The sequence below is a fragment of the Corylus avellana genome, chromosome 9 (genome assembly GCF_965113065.1).
Source record: "Corylus avellana chromosome 9, dhCorAvel1.hap1.2, whole genome shotgun sequence".
Classification (NCBI taxonomy): Eukaryota; Viridiplantae; Streptophyta; class Magnoliopsida; order Fagales; family Betulaceae; genus Corylus; species Corylus avellana.
The window spans coordinates 6,587,260-6,607,649 of record NC_142498.1 but is presented as its reverse complement, the minus strand read 5'-3'; positions in this window follow the sequence as shown (position 1 = coordinate 6,607,649).

Genomic DNA, 20,390 nt, shown 5'->3' with positions numbered 1-20,390 from the left:
GTTACTGCGTTGAATACAAAGAAAGCCCGCTATCTTTGGACGGATGAGTTCGAGAAGAGTTTTCAAGAGTTGAAGAAGTGCTTGATAATTGCTCCTATCTTGGCATTATCCACGGGATTTGGCAATTTCGTGGTGTATAGTGGCGCCTCTAAGAAAGGATTAGGGTGCATACTGATGTAGGATGACAAGGTTATTGCTTATGTATCACGACAACTAAAGGAGTACGAGCAGAATTATCCTATGCACGGCTTGGAGCTGGCAGCGGTCGTGTTTGCTTTGCAGACTTGGAGGCACTACTTGTATGGTGAGAAGTGCGAGATCTACAAGGACCACAAAAGCTTGAAGTACTTCTTTACTCAGAAGGATTTTAACATGAGGTAGAGGAGGTGGCTGGAGGTGATCAAGGATTATGATTGTAAATTAACTATCATCCTGGCAAGGCTAACGTAATAGCAGACGCGTTGAGTAGGAAATCAACGGTGGAGCTTGCCGCCCTTGAGATTTCCTAACCCTAGCTAGTTTTGGAGCTCGCTAGGATGGGATTAGAAGTGGTATGAGAGGGTGCGCCTGAACACTTGTTTAACTTGATGGTTCAATCGGAGTTGCTTGCAAGGATTAAAACTGCTCAACTGGAGGACCCTGAGTGTGCTAAGATCAAGCAATTGCTAGGAGAAGGAAAGGCACAGGAGTTTTGCCATAGGGACAATGGGTTGCTCATCCCCATTTCAAGCAAGTGTGTGTTCTAGAAGGTGGAGGACAAAGGAAGGAGATAATGAGCGAGGCTCATTGTTCTCCATACATTGTGTATCCTGGAAGTACGAAGATGTACAAGAACGTGAAGGAGTCGCATTGGTGGAACAATATGAAGCGGGACATTGCGAAGTTTGTGGAAAAATGTCCAACTTGTCAACAAGTGAATGCGGAGCATTAGAGGCCGGCAGGAACGGTTGCTTGTACCAAAGTGGAAGTGGGACAAGATGCCATGGACTTTATACTGGGGCTACCCAAGGCACCCATTGGAGAAGATTCCATTTGGGTGGTAGTCGATCGTCTCACGAAGAGTGCTCACTTCATTCCCATGAAGGTTAAGGATTCGATGGACAAGTTGGCCAGACTATATGTTTAGAAATAGTCCATTTACATAGAGTACCATCGGCAATCATTTCTGACAGGGACTCTCGTTTTACTTCAAGGTTCTGGTAGAGCTTGCAGAAGGAGATGGGGACTGAATTGAAGTTTAGTACTGCTTTCACCCTCAGACAGATGGTCAGTCAGAGCGACCTAACCAAATCTTGGAGGATATGTTACGGGCTTATGTATTGGACTTCAAGGGTAGCTGGATTCAATATCTACCTTTGATCAAGTTTGCCTACAATAACAGCTATCAGGCGACTATTAGAATGCCTTCGTATGAAGCACTTTACGGACGTAAGTGTCAGTCGCCCTTATATTGGGAAAACGTTGGTGAGAGACAGAAGTTGGGGCTGGAAATGATTCAAGATACGCAAGACAAAGTGCTTATCATCATACAGAAGATGAGTGCAGCCCAAAGTCGACAAAAGAGTTATGCCGATAATTGGAGACGCCCGTTGGAGTTTGATGCAGGGGATCGTCTATTCCTTAAAATATCGTCCATGATTGGAGTGATGCAATTTGGGAAGAACCCCGCTTAGGCCCCGATTTATTGGACCTTTCGATATCACTCAGAGAGTGGGGAGATTGGCGTACAGAGTTGCCTTACCCCCAAATTTGGTAGGGACACATGATGTTTTCCATGTTTCGATGTTAAGGAAGTACATCGCTAACCCCGACATCATTGTGGACTACAAGCCATTGGGAATTCAAGAAGGGTTGACTCACGTTGAGGAGCCAGTGAAGATCACGGATCGAAAGGATCAAGTGCTATGTACCAAGATGATCCTTATCGTTAAGGTATTGTGGCGTAACCATGGTGTCGAGGAAGCCGTAGGGGGCAGAGCAAGACATGCAGAATTGTTATCTGCATTTGTTTGCAACTTGATTTTGTATGACTCTTTTCTTAAAAGATTATACTTGGATAGTATACCTATTTCTATTTTGGGTAATGGAATAGTCGACTAAGAAAGAATTTGCTTTTTTCTACAGGGTTATGGTGCCAATACCAGTTGACCCAGATTGCATGTGAAACTACGCATTCTGTGAGCTGATGGATTTAGGAGTTGAGATTGATGATGATTGGTATATCGTGGGTAATATTGAGTACGATGCGCTAGACGACTTACGAGGTGACTTTCCACAACTATTTGAGGACGAAGTGGTGCCAGTTGGTGGGTGGGAGGAGATAGCCTAGGAATCTATTGAGCACGATACCGACGATACTACGGACGAAAGGTAACATTCTACTTCCTTTTTAAGTGCTGTCCTTTTGGTATTTTTATCATGAAATTTCGATGACATAATTTTTGTAAGGAGGGGAAAATGTAGTGATGCAAATAATTAACTAAGCTTATGTAGCATAGTTAGAGGGTTAATTTGGGTTTTGGGTCATTAGGTACAGCTGTAGCCATTTTGGAAATTTCAAACTTTCTAACCATACGTACGCCCAATAGTACCATACGTATGCTTTTGTCTTTAGTGATGACGTACGCAGGGGGACCACCTTATGTACGCCTGCAAATAGTACGAGGATGTACATGGGGGGACCACCCAAACGTACGCTGACTTTTGGATAACCCCTGGATAATGCCTAAACGTATGATACAGCTTTTGGTCCGTTGGGAAAATAGTACCGTACATACTCTACTTTTTAGAGTCACCTGCAGTGCCCTCAGCTTTTCCTCACCTGTAAATAGCCCTTACCCTTTGCCCTCTCATGCTCATTTTTGCCCCCAGGCTCTTTGAAATCCCTTGTGTGAGTGTTCTTGTGAGTTTGAGAGTTTTGTGAAGAAGGAGAAATGGTTTCTAGAAGGCCTTGCTTGTAGGAGGTAATCTTCTACGTTTAAGTTTCTCTTTAGTTGTTATACTGTTTTTCTAGACTAGCTTAGTTATTGGTTTGAGTTTCGAGCTAGGTTAAGATTTAATCTTGATTTGGGTTGAGTTAGCATTTCATCCTTGTTAAACGTGTTTTCTTGTGCATGAAGGCTTTATTTTGAGGTAGGGAGTCTTAGAAATCCTTTTGGGTAGTTTTAGAACATGTCGGGAGGATAGGAGGACGTTGGGAACAAATGAGGTTCTACCTGAACTTTTTGAGCGGACTTATGGACACGAGACTGGACATATGGCCACAGACCTGGACGTATGGTCAGAAGCGTTCCAATAAACACCATTTTACCAATCGTCCGATAGTTCCTATTTTCACGTTCTAGGTTTGTTTTAGTTGGACTTAGGACTAATAGAAGGTTTTCCATAGATTTGTAGAACCCGGAAAGTGTTGAAGGATACTCAGAGACTTTGTTCGATCTAGGTGAGTTTTAGCTTACATAATGCTGGCCATTTAATTTTTCGCATTGCACGATTATTTTGTGTACCAAAATATGCATATTTACAACTTTCACGATATACTCCTTGTTGCACATTAACTCTAGCTTTTAGTGAAAATGTGATACTTAAAAAGATAACAACATTGAGACTTGTAAAAGCATGCCTGCAAAATACGGATAAGACTAATTGCATCGTATGACATGGTACATTGGTACGTACAGGATAATGGCCATGGGCTTACTATACATGTTAACTTTATGGTCAAATTTGTGTGTGATATATGGGTCTTGGATCTAATGATTGTTTCGTGACCGGCACAACCTTAATGGGCGGTCATTACAGAATGGACATCATTAGTAGTGTGGGCCCACCCGAGGTCGGACTCGATCAGGCTGCTGATGTTATGTATGGTAGCATACAATGGTTGGGGCACTGGCATTGTATTACATGTCCCTCGGGATAGTGCCAACCCTACTGAGAACGGGTAATATCTCGGGTAGACCAACTGTTGAACTATCACTGTTACTCATGATTATAAGCATGTACTATATCTATATTGCATCCTTGTATAACTGTCATGATTAAACTGTTGCATTCTTTACCAAACGGAGTTCATCACAAAATAATGGCATGGGTATTATGTGCATTAATTTTCACTAAGTCTTTGAACTTACACCAATTTTTATGTTTCTCCCTCCACTATAAATAATTGTGAGGTTTAGCTAGCATAGAAGATGCCTACGGACCTGATTTGGGTGATTGCTCAAGACCTGATCCGAGTTGTTTTTGAAGACATCGACCCTGTTTGGCTAACTTCCGTGTGGGATGGAGGAACCATACGGGAGGCAATGATCGAGATTGTCATCTCTTTGGCATTGCTTAGACTTAGGCTTTGATCTTTTTATCTTTTGTAAGACAATTATCTAGTGGTTTGTAATATGTTATGATGGTCTGCGGACTAATATTTTTGGTGACATATTTATATTATGAGGTATTGTGTTTACTCTGGTGTATGAATATGTGGTTGTTTTAGTTACTGCTCTCTATTCTTATAGTTTAAAAGTTTTTCGCTGAGGTCTCTCGCATAGGAGATGTTATGATTCCTGAGTCTTGTCCCGTTGAGCAATAGGGTTGGGAGATGAACCATTGGGTCAATTACCAGTTAATTGATTTTCCCATCAGGGTCATTACATTACTAGGTTGTGTTTAGCTTAAGAAGAGGTTAATGAGTTTATTAAGTTCAATAGGATTTATTGGAAATAAGAATTTTGAATTTTGGCTATTGACCTTACGTTCGAGGCCTTATGATCAAATGTTCAGTCAAAGCTCTAGTGAAGAACGATCATGCGTGGACCACCGCACGTTCGAGCTTAACCCTATCCTCAAATGTTTGACCATGGACCACCGAACGTTTGTTTGCAACCCTAAAATCGTTGGGTAATAGTACATTGAACGTTTAATTGTACGCAGATCAGAGAAAAAGTAGCTCAAATCTTATCCTTAGCTTTCCATATCTATAAATATCCCACCCCATTCGCTCATAAGCTCATTTCTGCTCCTTTTGCTCATTGAAACCCTTGTGAGTGTGCGTGAGAGTGTTTTGAAGAAGAATAAGAGTTTATTGGTGGTTTTGCTCTCAAGGAAGTAATCTTTTTAGCTTAACTTGTTCCTTATCTTGTTGTTATAATGTTTAGGTGTTTTTCGTGGCTTAATTTATAGGTTTTAAGCTTGTAGTTGTGTTTTTTTTTTTTAATAACACCTTAATCCTAGTTTAATGATAGTTTAATATTTTGATAATATTGGACTTCGTTTCTTTTGCATTTAGGTATTATTTTGGGTTAGGACTTTATTAGGGATCGTGTTAAGACCTTAGAACTTACTTAGAAGTGGTTTGGTGGCTTTTTGGTTCGAAATGTGTTTTCTTCCCAGCACCAAATGTTTGACCTTCTCTATCCAAACGTTCGATGTTGTGATCGAACGTTTGATTCCTTTTGTCAGAACGTTTGATGGTCAGGCAAAAATTCTATTTCAAGCATATATAGGTCTATGACTTGTTTTAGCTTGAGTTTAGAATTGATGATATGTATTTTCTCAAATTTCGAGGGTGTGGAACGTCTGGAGGATTTTGTGAACGGATGGTATGTATAGTATCCAGGGCACCTGTATTGTATTATAGGTTCATTAGGATAGCGCCAACCCTGTTAAGAAAGGGTTAAGGGCTTGGATAGACTATATGGAATTAATGGCCAAAGGAGCCACCACCATTTTTATTTATTTTTATATACTTTGGTTTGACTTGGGGGTATTTTTGAAATTTGTTAAAATATATGGGACAATTTTGGAAATTTAAGAAAAAAATACACGTGCTTGGCACATGACAATTTTCGGTTAAATTGGATGGAAATTGTTTACGGATGGGCCATATTGAAGAATTTTAAAACTTTGATGGGGTGCATTGTAAAAATTGAAACATTGGAGGTCAAATTGAAAATCAGCTCAAACTTTGGGGGGTGAAGTGTAAATAACCCTAATATTTGAGTTATAAATATAAAGTATCGGACTTATGTTTAGAAAGATGGCTGCTTTTTTAGGACCTTTCTGAAGCAAAGTATAGTTGGGGTGTGTACCACCGATGAGCCCACCATATGACAACAAAAATCAGAAATCTTAAACAAATGATTTTCTTTTAAACAAAAACAAAACTTTGGAAGATAACTCTTCAACTGATTAAAGTGTATCATGGGTAGTGGCAGAGTTAGAAAATCACTATTGTAAGGGCCGAGCTTTTTTTTTTTTTTTTTTTTTTGGAAGAATGAGTCTATAATTTTTACTTTGACATATTTCATGAACTTATAGTTTTCAAGTGAAATTAAGAGACAATCATAGTTTTTAAACAACAAAATAAACAATCATATATGTATACAATAGTCTGAATAGAGATAATCATACAATAAATCATATATGGCTGAAATGCTCAATTTTTTGCTTTATATATAAACACTTTATTGTTTGTCATAGAAAAGACAGGGTCACAAAGGAATTAGGAAGGACAAAGTTGGAATAATTTTTATTAAAAAATCATGTGCATCTCCATGTTATTAAAAAAAAGGGACATATGCCATTTTTATAAACTAGGTTGAAGGAAATTCTTCAAACTCAGTTTAGAGGAAAACTTTATCCAATTAGGAATAACTAAATACTATGAAGTAGATAAACAATTCCAGTAAAAGTGCCACCTAGTAATCCTATGTATGAAGCTCTATCCAAATCTTAAAAAGAAGATGAACTAAAAGGCAATGGGTGCAAAGACAACCACTATACCTCCAACCATATTTTAATTTTCTAATTTTTTTTTTAGAGAAAAACATTTTCAAAACGGACAATCTAGCTAGTTTATGTTGAAATAGTTTAGTAACTCAAAAAAATTTTAAAAGAATTTTTTTTTAAAAAAAACTAGAAAATTATCTTATAATACAAATAATAGAACATACTCATTAAACAAAATTACAGTTTGGAAGTCATGATGCAATTAGGAAGAAAAAACTAAAAAAAAAAAAAAACTAACTTTTGGAAGAGAAGCAAAAAAGTCGGTATATTAGAGAAAACTATATATATAAAAAAAGAAAAGAAGAAAGTAAGTAATTTGGAAGAGAAGTTCATACTTACTTTTCAATTTGAGTCTTTCTATTCGGCTGCTGTGCTAGAGTCGGAGTTTTGCCCAACTCCTTGTATTCTATAATTTCTATTATAACCTAGAAACCTAATATAACAAAACCGAATATATATATATATAAAAGGTACATGACTACACTACTTTTTAATATAACAAAACCCTAAGACTACATACCGTATGTAGCTACCTTGAAATCTACTCTTTGTATTCTAGTATAACCTATCCTACGTGGCTAACATAAAAAAACAAATAAGGAACTTCTTTCCTTATGAAATCTAACCCCGTGTAAGGGCCGTGAATCTTATTTTTTTCTTGATTGGTGGGCTATACATCAATTAGTTGAAAAATATTCTTATAGAGTAAACATTTTTAAACCCATTGTAGGGGCATGGCCCATACTGAGCTTAACGTGGCTGAGCCACTGATCATGGGGGCAAGTTTAAACAAGAATCTAGTTGCATGTACTTGGGATGAGACAATCATGTATATCCTGATGCATATGACTTGGATGAGTTGTCTTATTTGAAAATTGAAAACATATTGAAGATATATGGGTACAACCATGGTGACCTAATGTACTACCAAAAAACTGACAAAAGCCTTGTTGATGGGTTAAGGCTCTTGTCATCACCATGACATACTGGAAATGGTTCAACACCATATAGGCCACCAGGTAGTTGTGTTATATTTATTATCTTTTGAAAATGAAGATGAGTTGAATGATGATGGTGGCATGCAACATTCTGATAGGAATAATCCTTTTTGGTCTTAGGTACTTAGTAGTGATGATTATGCTTTTGAAGTCGATGACGAGGAGGAGTTAGAAGCTGATGATAATGATTAGGTAGAAATTGATGTGGAGAGGGGTGAGGATGAAAGTGATGGATGCCATGAGGTAGAAGTCGATGCAATGGGGGTGATAGAAGCAATGTGGGTGATGGGTCACAAATGGTTGTGTACAACAACTCAAATGTTGATGACACCTCAAATGCGAGCACATCTAGGGGTAAGGAGGTTCACTCATTTTCATCATCATCATCATCATCATCTGATGATGATAAGCCATATGATTATCCGAGTGATATCTTTGAGTACCCTCGTGGTAGTGATGAAGATGTGTCATCCCTACCTAAATGTTTGACTAGGTATTGCACATTCCAAACAATTGACTTGATTAATCCAAAAGTGGAGAATGGACAGAGATTTCCAAATGTGTATACGTTCAGAGAAGCTATTAGACAATATAATGTATCAAGAGGGAAGGATATCGTTTTCAAGAAAAATGATAAGGATAAGGTGTGTATAGTGCGGAAAGATAGTCGTTGTGAGTATAGAGTATATGGGCATCAAGTGAAGGGCGAAAAGACATTCCAAGTAAGGTCTTTGAAGCCGAAGCATTCATGCTAGAGGTGGTACAAGAATAATATCATAACTTCTACTTGGATAATTGATAAATTAATGGGTGAGTTTAAAACCCAACCCGGTTTGCCAATAAACGCCCTCCAAGAAAAGGGGAAAGATAAGTGGAATGTTGATGTGAATGATAGAAAGCTTTTTAAGGCTAGAAGAAAGGCAAAGTCAAAAATATTTGGGAAGTTAGATGAACGATCCTATCGATTGCGGGACTATGCTGCAACTATTAGGAAAACACATGTTCGTAGCTGTGTAGTGTTGAGGGTTGAAAGACCAATGTTTGAAAGACCAATCTCCTTAGCAGCCATGAAAGAAGGGTTCAAAGTAGGTTGTGGGTATGTAATTGGGGTGGATGCTTGTTTCCTCAAGGGCCCTCATAAGGGACAACTCATGAGTGCAGTTAGTAGGGATGCCAATAACAACATGTACCCCATAGCAATGACATTTGTAGAAACTAAGATGATAGACAACTGGTCATGGTTCTTGGAGACACTTGTGGGTGATCTTGGTCAATGTGACTCGACACATGGGTAGACTTTCATCTCAGATAGCCAAAAGGTCAGTTGGTTGTAATTTGTTGCCATTTTTTTTTATGCTTTTGTATTGATGTGTTTAATGTCTATTATATAACTATTTTTTGCTTGATGTGTTTAGGGACGTGTTCCAAGCTTCACATAAGTATTGCCTATGTCTAACCATTGAACATGTGTCTAGCATTTGTACGATAATTTTAAAAGCGATGGTAATCGGGGAATATTACTAAAGGATAAACTTTGGAAGATAGTCACGACATATACAGAGGCTGAATGTCTTGCACATATGGAAGAATTGAAGCACATGAGTCAAAGGTGTATGATTACCTTACAAAGTGGATCCACATACATGGTGTAGGGCATACTTTCATACGTACTCAAAGTGCGACCTGTTGGTCAACAACCTTTGTGAAAGTTAGAATGCCTACATTTTAAAAATCGGGGATAAGCCAATCTTACATAAGTTCGAGGGGATTAGGAAGAAATTAATGAGGAGGTATCAAGTGAAGAAGGATGGCATTAAAGCTATGAAATGAAAACTTGGCCCAAGGATAGTGAAGAAGATTGGGGCTGAGGGGGATAAAGCAGTTTATTGTACATCAACCTATGCTAGGAATGGATTGTTTGAGGTAGATTACAAGGGTAAAAGTTTTGTGGTTGACTTGGGGAAGAAAACGTGTGGTTGTAGGAAGTGGGAGATGGTTGGTAATCAATGCGCTCAAACTTTTCAGCTATGTCATATGACGGTGGGAATCCTGGGGATTATGTTGACCACTATTATAGCAATGAAATGTATTTAAAAGCATATGAGCCAATAATGTGTCTTGTGCCTAGTGAATAATGGGTTAAGACTGGCATGAAGAAGATAGAACCACCTAAGTATAGAGTAGCACCTGGTAGGCATAAGAAAGTAAGGAGGAGGGGGCCTGATGAGCCAAAGAATCCAAATAGGATTAGAAAAGGTGGTATTACTATGCAATGTTCAAGGTGTAGAAAGGTGGGTCACAACACAAGAACATGTCCTGTTAAGAAGAGGCAAGATGCAATAAGGAAAGCTAAGAGAAATTGGTTTGCAGAACATGCTAGGGCACCGATATTGTATTACAGATCATTGAGGACAGCGCCAACCTTATCGAGCATGAATTAATACACAAAAAAAAAATAATAAAAAAAGAAAAGAAAAGTAAAAAAAAAAAAAAGTCATTATTCAAGTAGTAACGCTTGTCAAACATAAAAAAATAAAAATATAAAAGGTTGAGATTTTCGGAATAGTGACATTTGCCGTTGAAACATCACTAATTGAAGTTGGTTTTTTTTTTTTTTTTTCCTCAAATGACACATCTTTAAAGGTGACTTCATTTGAATGGTGAAGTGTCACTTTTTAAAAGGTGACATTTCACTAGTCAAACGTCACCTATTAAAAGGTGACATTTTACTATTCAAACGTCACCTTAAAAGTGAACGTCACTAAACTGTTTCCTGGGTAAATTTGTTTTTATTTTTCATATATTATTAGAAAAAAATTTCTGATTATTATTATTATTTTTTTGTTACAAAACCTGATATAAAAATTCCTCAAAACCTAATATAATTATTCCTCAAAGCCTCATAATATTGTAACATTACAATTCCTAATATAACAAAACCTGATATAACATTACAAATTAGAATTCATAATATCACATTACAAAACCTCAAAGAAAACATAACATTACAATTCGTCATTACTTTCACTCCAATATATTTAATACTTTCACTCCAAATAAACCTCATAATAACATTCAAAACATTCACTTCAAATTAAAAACTCAACTCTATACAATCTCAATTTCCACCGAAGTCCAAAACTCATAATCTCAAAATCAAAACTCAAGTCCAAACATTTACATAGAAACAAATTGTACCATATGAACATGAATTATATATGATTAATGTATATATATATATATATATATATATATATATATATATATATATATATATATATATATTTGGGATGAGTCCAAAATATATTGCTTTGCGATCTACTGCTACTTGTTTATCTTCTCTTCCATCTGCTATTGTTTGATCTTTCTATTCTGTGTTCTTCTTTTAGTTTCAAACCTACCACCCCATCGGTCTAGCCTCGGTTGACCTCTTAAGACGCTTGTCTTGCCTAGGTTTGGCATTTTTGGGCATAGGTGAAGGGTTAATTTTGGCCCAAGGTATATGTACTCAGGTTCTTAAAAGAAAGCACAAGTTTAGAGAGTGATAATTTTAGCTTTTGAGAGTTTAGTTTACAAAGATGTGGAGATCCTAAAAAATTTGAGGATCTTAAGAACCTGATGTTGTTAATATTGAACATTTCTCTATTGAAGATGATAGGTCTTTTAATTTTGATAAATGGGAATATCCCTAAACTTTCTACAAAGGAAGTTTACATCACTTCTTGGTTAAAATCTACTTTTAATGCTGAATACTCTAATAAAATTGTTGAACAAACATTTGTTATTTCTAGCAATAATGAAATATACCAATTGTTTAATAAAAAATTTGTTAATGATTCTCTTAGTAAAAGATTTCAATTTTTACATATTGGATCTGTTCAAGTTGCTGTTAAGCCTTTGACTTGATTATGAATTAATGCCTCTGTTTTATTATATCTTCGTGATGCTAGATTTGTTAATTTTCAGACTAGTATTCTTGGTATGATACAACCTTCTTTGTTTAATGGTCCTATTCATTTTGATACCTTTCCTAATTTAACTCTTGCTTTAAATGACATTCATATTGTTAAAGCTTTAACTTAAAATGTACTAACCTTTGGTTATGATATGGAAGAAGGTAGTAGACCTCTAGCTATCATCTACCGTATTTATTACAAATTGTTGAAAACCAATCTAAATCCTCAAGTTATCAAGAATTCGGGTAGTTCTACTATGTTAATCCAAAGTTCTACTCAAGATGCTAATATACGAACTCCTAAAATGATTCGATGGGAAGAAATTGATCTTCCTAAAGAATGGCTTTAAGGGAATGTATCTAAGCCTGTCAGAGTAGTAAATGATACCAGTAATCTTGATTACATCCAGTAGTATTTAGATGGATCTGTTAAAATAAGTTTTTCAAATTTAAATCTTTCAAATAGAATTGAAAGACCTCTGATGATTAATGAAAGAAGAAATTCTTTTGCTAGTTCAACCACCACATAAGGATTTCAAAGAAGGGACAAAGATATTGAGAAATTCCTTACTAATCCTGATTTAAAGTTAAAAAGGTATTGCAACTGATTCACAAGTTTCCTCTGCTTTTTATGCTACTAAACAGACTCCCCCTCCATCCCAAGCTGATAATGAAAGGGGATCCCTTTCCCCTTCTGCTTCTGATTTTAATGAGCCACTTCCACCCCCTGCATCAGTGCAATGTTATACATACTCCAATTAAAAACTTCTTTTCACAAGTTGATTGGCTTGCTTTGTAAAAAGATTTTCTTCAAAAGAAAATCAATTTTTAAGACAAACTTATCGTACTAACTTTTCTGAACAAGAAAAGTCCCTCATAAAAATCTAATGGACCAAAAAAATGGTTGAATTACAAAAGCATATCCTATTTTTTTTATTTTCTCCAAAACCACTATTCCTCTGTTAATTTCCTGAATGTTGTTAAAGAATCTTTCGTTAAAGAAGACAAAATCAATGTTAAAGCTTCTCGTCCACCTCTTGAAATCTTCTTATTCAATGCAAAGGCCTTACCATTAAAGCTTCTCCTTTTAAAACTACTGACTAGGCTTTTTTTGAAACTAGAAAAATTATTGAACAAAACAATTTTGTTAACCAGTCTCTCCATACTATTGGTCAACAGTTGGATCGTATTGAAGCAAAATTTGATAGTACTCCCGTTACCCCTGTTTTAAAACCTAAAAAACTCATACTTTCTCTGTCTGAAGAAAGAAAATACCTTGGATTGAAGACTAGTAACCAAAAAAATTGTTGAAAAATTGAGAAAATGCTTTATGAATTAAAAGCTAGTCAAGCTGGAACTTCTGGAAAAGCTTGTACTATCAAAAGAAATGTTGAGCCCTTGTTAATTCTGATTTCGAAAATACTGATGCTCCCAATACTTTATTGATTCTGATATTAAAATTCTTGAAATTTTTTTAGGAGAAATTGATTTGGAACCAAAATTCCAAAGAATTTTTGATAAAACCAAACTTGTTAATATTACAAAGAATCGGTATCCAAAACCTACCCCCCCTGATTTGCAATTTGAAGAAAGGTTTTTTCAATCCCAATTTTCTGTTTTTGCTGATAAAATGTATGAATGGAATATTGATGGCCTGTCTGAACAAGAACTTTTGAATAAAATGAATCACATGTCTATGGATGCTAACGCTTATGTCACTAATCGTAACTTGAGTCATCCTGAAATTGTTGATTTGCTTACTACTGGTTTCTCTGATCCTCTTCGGGATTGGTGGGATAAACACCTTACTGAAGATTCCCAAGAAAGGTTAGAAAAGCTGTCAAAAAAGATGATGATGGCTTACCTATTTTTGATGAATGTCTGGGTGTTGGTATTCCTGATGGTGTTAGTACTTTGATTTATGCTACTATTAAACATTTTATTGGTACTCCTAATATCACTTCTCTAATTTATGATTTTTTGAATAATCTTCAAAGCCCAACTATGTCTGATCATAGATGGTATCAAGATGTTTTTCTCTCTCGTGTTATGGTCAGATCTGATAGTCAAAAACCTTATTGGAAAGAAAAGTTTATTGATGGATTACCTTCATTATTTGCTCACAAAGTAAAAGATGAACTTATCAATTGTTAGACTAGTTTAATTGATTATGAAAATCTAACTTATGTTGATTTATTTTGTACTGTTAAAAAACTTGGTATAAAAATGTGCATTGATCAAAAAAAGACAAGACAACAATTGAAAAATGCTAAAAAAGCTAAATATTAAATGAGTAATTTCTGTGAACAATTTGGTTTACCTCCTATTGCTCCATCTAGGAGAATTAGGAAGAAATCTGATAGAACTCTCAGAAAAAGTCTTGCTCCATATTACAATAGTTACAAGAAAAGAAAATTTAATAAACCTGTTAAGAAACATTTTGCTAAAAAACCTAAAAAGAACCCTTCTTATTTCTCTAATTACTTTTCCAAAGGAAAACGTTTTAATTCTGGAAAATCTGGGCATTTTGCTGATAAGTGTCCTGCACTTCCTAGAAAATTGAAAAAAGAAATTAATGCCTTGAAAATTGATGATAGTGAAAAAGAAAATATTTTTAGAATTTTACAATCCAAAGATTCTTCTTCTGATTCCTCTGATAATGATTTCTTGACTTCTGATGATTCTGATTACCACTCTACTAGTGAAATCTCTGATAACAATGTTTTCAAAATTAGTTGTAATGATTCTTGCTGCAAAAATAGTAAAACCTGTTATGTTCTTACGAAAGCTAAAGAACTAGAAGACATATTAATCACTTTAATTTCAAAAATTGAAAATCCTGAGTTGAAAGAAGAATATCTTAAAAAACTCAGGAAAACAATGATAAAAGGCACTGATAAACCTATTAATTCAAAATTTCTCTCCATGAAACTTTGGAAAGATTTTCTAAACAAAAATACAAACTAATTACTATCTCAGAGTTGCAGCATGAGATTAGTAATATCAAGAAAGAAATTGTTGGCTTAAAAAATGATTTGCATACTATTAAAACTGATAATAAGGATTAAAAACAACAACTTTTACTTTTGAATCTTCGAAACTGTTTTCATGATAAGAATACTGACAATGAAGAAGATAAAAAATCTGAGCAATCTGATGAAGCAAAATCCAGCAATAAAGTGATTTTTGATGCTGTTCAGATTGTTAGTCTCATTGACAAAGTTATTCCTCCCAAATTGTATTCTAAGGTCAATATTATTGTTTCTAAAGACTATACTCTTGATCTTATTGCTTTGATTGATTCTGTTTTGATTTGAATTGCATCCAAGGACTTATCCCTAGTAAATATTTGGAAAAGTCTACTGAAAGATTAAACTCTGCCAGTGGTAACCGTTTACATATTAAGTATGAATTAAATAATGTTCATGTTTGCCAAAACGATGTCTGTTTTCACATACCTGCTGTTCTTGTCAAAAATATGTCTGATAAAGTTATTCTTGGACTTTCCTTTATTGCCATGCTTTACCCTTTCTCTGTTGATGAATCTGGAGTTTCAACTGTTAGAATGGGCGTTGAAGTTAATTTCCCTTTTGCTTCAAAATTTGAAATTGATGTTAATAGGTTGAAAATTATCTTTAAGAAGACTAAACATTTGAACTTCTTAAAACAAGAAGTCAAATACAAAAAAATTGTTGAACAACTTTCGGATAAATTGTTATAATCAAAGATTGCTACTTTTAATACTTTGATTATTGATACTGTTTGTTCTGAACTTCCTAATGCTTTTTGGCATAGGAAAAAACATATTATCTCTCTCCCTTACGTTAAGAATTTTTCTGAAAATAAAATTCCCACTAAAGTCAGACCTATTCAAATGACTATTGAAACTTTGGAGTTTTGCCAAAAATAAATTATTGATTTACTTTCTAAAGGAATTATACGCAAGAGCAAATCTCCATGGTCTTGTGTTGTTTTTATGTTATGAAAAATGCTGAACTTGAAAGAGGAACCGCTAGATTGGTCATAAATTACAAGCCACTCAATGATGTGTTAGAATGGATTAGATACCCCATCCCTAATAGGAAGGACCTTGTTAATCGTCTCAGTGAAGTGTTAGTTTTCTCTAAGTTCGATATGACGTCAGGATTTTGGCAGATCCAAATAAATGGAATGTTATGCCCGTTGGTCTAAAGAATGCTCCAAGTGAATTCCAGAATATTATGAATGATATCCTCAATCCTTTTAGCCATTTCACTATTGTTTATATTAATGATGTTTTAGTATACTCCAAATCTATTGATGAACACTGGAAACATTTGAACTTGTTTCTAGATATTGTTAAACATAATGGACTTGTAGGCCCCGTTTGGTTTGCGAAATAGACCCTTAGATTGGACTAGCTAACACTAGGTATAGTTAGTCTTTTGTTTGGTAACACTCTATTCCTGGAAATAGTCTATTCCTGGGAATAGTCTATTCCCATGGGACTACTCATCCCAAACACACATGGTTAGCTAAGCTACTAAAAAATGAGTGGCTTAGCTAATCATTTCCTGTGGGATTAAATTTCGTTCTCTCTCTGACTCTTCTATCTCTCTCTCTCTCTCTCTCTCTCTCTCTATATATATATATCTGTTTCTCTTTTCTCTGTCTCTATATTTCGTTCTATCTTTTTCTATCTCTCTTTCTATTTTCTCTTTGATTCTTCTGGTACAATTTTTCTGCAAGTGCAAACGATTTTTTTTTTCTCTATGTCATCTCCCTTCTCTGTACCATTTCTTTCTTTCTTTCTTGTTTTTTTTTTTTTTTTGATTTCTTTTGATTCTCTGTACCATTTCTCTCTGATTTTCTTCTCTCCGTTTCTCTGTTTTATTATTATTATTATTATTATTATTATTATTATTATTATTTATTTACTTTTTTTTTTTTTTTTTTTAATTCTGTTTCTCTATATCTCTTTTTTCTCAGTTTTTTTTTTCTTTGACGGAGAAACAGAATCTACAAGGTTTTTATAAAATACAAATATATAATCTGTTTTTTGATTTCTTTTGATTCTCTGTACATTCTCCAACTATATTTTTTGATATCAAGATTGAGTTTGATTCTGTTTTCTCCAACTATATTTTTTTTTATATAAATAATTTTGTAGCATAATTGCAAAAAAAAAAAAAAAAAAAAAGAAATTATTGTAAAGTTGTTTATGTTTTTTTTTTTTTTTTTTTTTTAAAAAAAAAGAATGAAAGTCCTTAATAATATAAATTGTATTTGTATTATAAGGGTATTTTGGAAAATTTGATCACAATATGATTCCATTCACCAACATATTGCATTATACCAAATGAAGGAATAAGATTACCTATTTTATTCCAGCGTTACAACTAAACAAAGGAATAGGAATAGCTAATCTATTCCACACTCTTCTATTCCCAATAGTAACTAATCATTTTTCAATGGATTAGACATTCCGCGAACCAAACGAGGCCGTAGTCTTTGCTAAAAAGATTAAGCTTTTCCAAACCAAGATTAGATTCCTTGGTTTTTATATTTCTGAAGGACAAATACGTCCCATTGATAGAGCTATTCAATTTGCTGATAAATTCCCTAATGTTATCACTGATAAAACCCAGCTCCAGAGATTTTTGGGTTCATTGAATTACATTGCTAACTTTTACAAAGATTTGAGAAAACATTGCAAGCCTTTGTTTGATAGATTACAAAACAATCCTCCTCCCTGGACTAATATTCATAGTTCACTTGTTAGAGAAATTAAGAGTCACGTTAAAACTCTACCTTGCTTAGGTATTCCTTCTGATAATACTTTCAAAATTGTTGAAACTGATGCCTCTGAAATTGGCTTTGGAGGTATTCTGAAACAGGTTATTTCCCCCAGATCTCTTGAACAAATTGTTCAATTCCATTCTAGATCCTAGAATAATGCGCAATCAAATTATAGTACTATTAAAAAAGAAATTATTTTTGTTGTTTTATGCATTACTAAATTTCAATCTGATTTATTAAACCAAAAATTTCTATTACGTATTGATTGTAAATCTGCTAAGTATATTTTGAAAAAAAGATGTTGAAAATATTGCGTCAAAACAAATTTTTGCTAGATGGCGAGCTATTTTGAGTGTTTTCGATTTTGATATTGAATATATTAAAGGTGTCAATAATTCTATTCTAGACTTTCTCACTTGTGAATTTTTGCAGTGCCACCATGGCAAGCAAAAAAACAAGGAGAAGATTGACTTTAAGGCTTTGGCCTTGAAACCAGAATCTCCCCCCATTGCCTCAACAATTGCTATTACTAACAGGTTTTCGGCTTTCTGCCCTGAATCGCCTAAATGCTTATGATCCTATTGTTGTTTCTTCCTAGAAACCCAGAGTTACTTTTATTAAATATGATAAACCATCTGCTTATGTTATTGTTCCTTTTTTCCAACATCTATTTCATATTGAAATGAATCGTGCTCATGTTAAATTTCCAGCTCAACTTGCTCTCTCTTACTTCCCCCATCTTTTTCTCTGGATCCTTGAGCATCCTCAGAAAAATCTTTCATTTTACACTAATATTTTGTTACAAACAAAATCTACCAATTTCAAGCCTATTTATTGCAAGACTGAACCCGCAAAATTACTTTTTCATAGTATTTACTTTGACAAAATCATTTCTGAACAAGATTGGGGAGATCATCCCACTAAGCCACGAAATCTAGCCGGTTTTGATAATATTTCCTATTGCTATTATGATTACATAGAGGCTTAGTCTAAATTTATGCTTTTCCAGAATCCCAAATTTGACCATTCTTGGTTCATTAATTTTGATAAAGAATTCGGAGGTGTTCTCCCTCTCTGGTTCTCCAAATGGTGGATGAATTTTGGACTCATCCCAGATATCCTCCCCCTCAAACTTGTTAAAGCTTTTAGTACTTTCAAGAATCACTACAGAACTGATGATCATGGTGCAAAGTTTCCTCACATTTTACAGTTTGTCAGAAAATACAAGATCCCTTGCACCCTGAAATGGCAATATGTCATTAATGGTGACAAGCTTGAACGTCATTGGTATGTTAAACGGTGGGACAAATTTCCACAGACTGATATTATTGTTGATACCATTTCAAAATTGGCCCAAATGCCAAAAATTCAAGTTTCACCTTCCAAGATTGTTTCTAAACTTGTAACTCCCAGTGTTTTCTTATCTTCTCCTACTCCCAAGGAGACCACTGCTACGGTTTCCCCTACTGCTGCTACTTCCTTTGGTTCTTTGAAGAAAAAATCTTCTAAGAAAAAGAAGGAAATATTGAAAGCCTTTTTGAAATCTTTGGATGACAACTCAGACAAAGATGATGAAGAAGAATCTTAAGCATCTTCTGAAGCTACTATTAATCCAAAAAGAGAATGGTTTGGGAATTCCAGTTATAGCCCTGACGATTATTTCCCTGGACTTGAAGATTTGTAATATTATTGATGCTGTTGTTTTTGCCTTCACTATTGAAGCTACTGCTGTCTTTATTTTCCTGGATTGATGTTGTTGAATTCACCAATTGATTTACTTTTCAGAACTGATGCTGCTGTTCACTATTGAAGTCTCTGATTAATTTACCTTTCACCGACTACCGATTGAAGCCTTTATCTTTGCTACTTTCATTGTTGACTATTTTGTTTGCCGACACTACAGTGCTGCCATTATTGCCTTACTCTGCTGCTACTACTACTAAAGCCATTATTATTTTTACTTTCACTATTGACTATTTTGTCTGCCGACATTACAGTACTGCGAAGAATTTACTTTTGCCATTAAATTTTACTGATGTAATTTTATTTTACCAATTGGAATTCGCCTATAAAAGGACGAACTCCCTTATTGTTGAGGTAGAAGCTTTCACCCATTTTTGAAATACTCTAAGCCTCTCAGCCACTCTACTTGTATCCTGCTTTGCTTCTTCACTCCTACTACTTTTCCTTGTATTCTGCCCTGTTATTACTTCTGTAAGTAATATCTGTTGCAGTAATAATAAGTTTGCAATTATTAAAATTTTAGATTATTACTCCTTTATTCGCTCCAATTTCGCGCTTATTCTTAATTACTTTTATATTGCACTACATTCCTGCAAGGTGGATTACCACCTGATTGCCCTATCCCTTTCATATTTACTTATTATCATTAAGACATTTTTCATTTTATTAATTATCATTAATCTTAATTACTGCATACCATTAATGGCAGGTGCTTATACCACCTAATCATCCTATCCCCATATCCCTGCATAATATTTTCAATCATTTTATTTATTGTGCTTCCACCCCCTCCTTGGTGTGTGTGTATATATATATATCAGTGTGTGTGTGTGAGATAGATAGAGAGAGAGAGAGAGAGAGAGAGAGAGAGAGATACCTGTAGGCAGACGTAGTTGAGGAGGATGGCGCACCAAAGTAGCTGAGAAGGTCGAAGTGGCGGCCACGGCACTCAATGAGGAGGTCGGAGAGAGAGAGATAGTGAAATTGGGTCACTATGGGTAAGTCATTTCACTATTCAAACGACTCCTCTAAAAAAAGAGGTGTTGTTTGAACAGTAATGACACCAAAAAAAGGTGTCGTTGCACTGTTCAAACAACACCTCTTTTTGGGAGATGTCGTTTGAACACCTA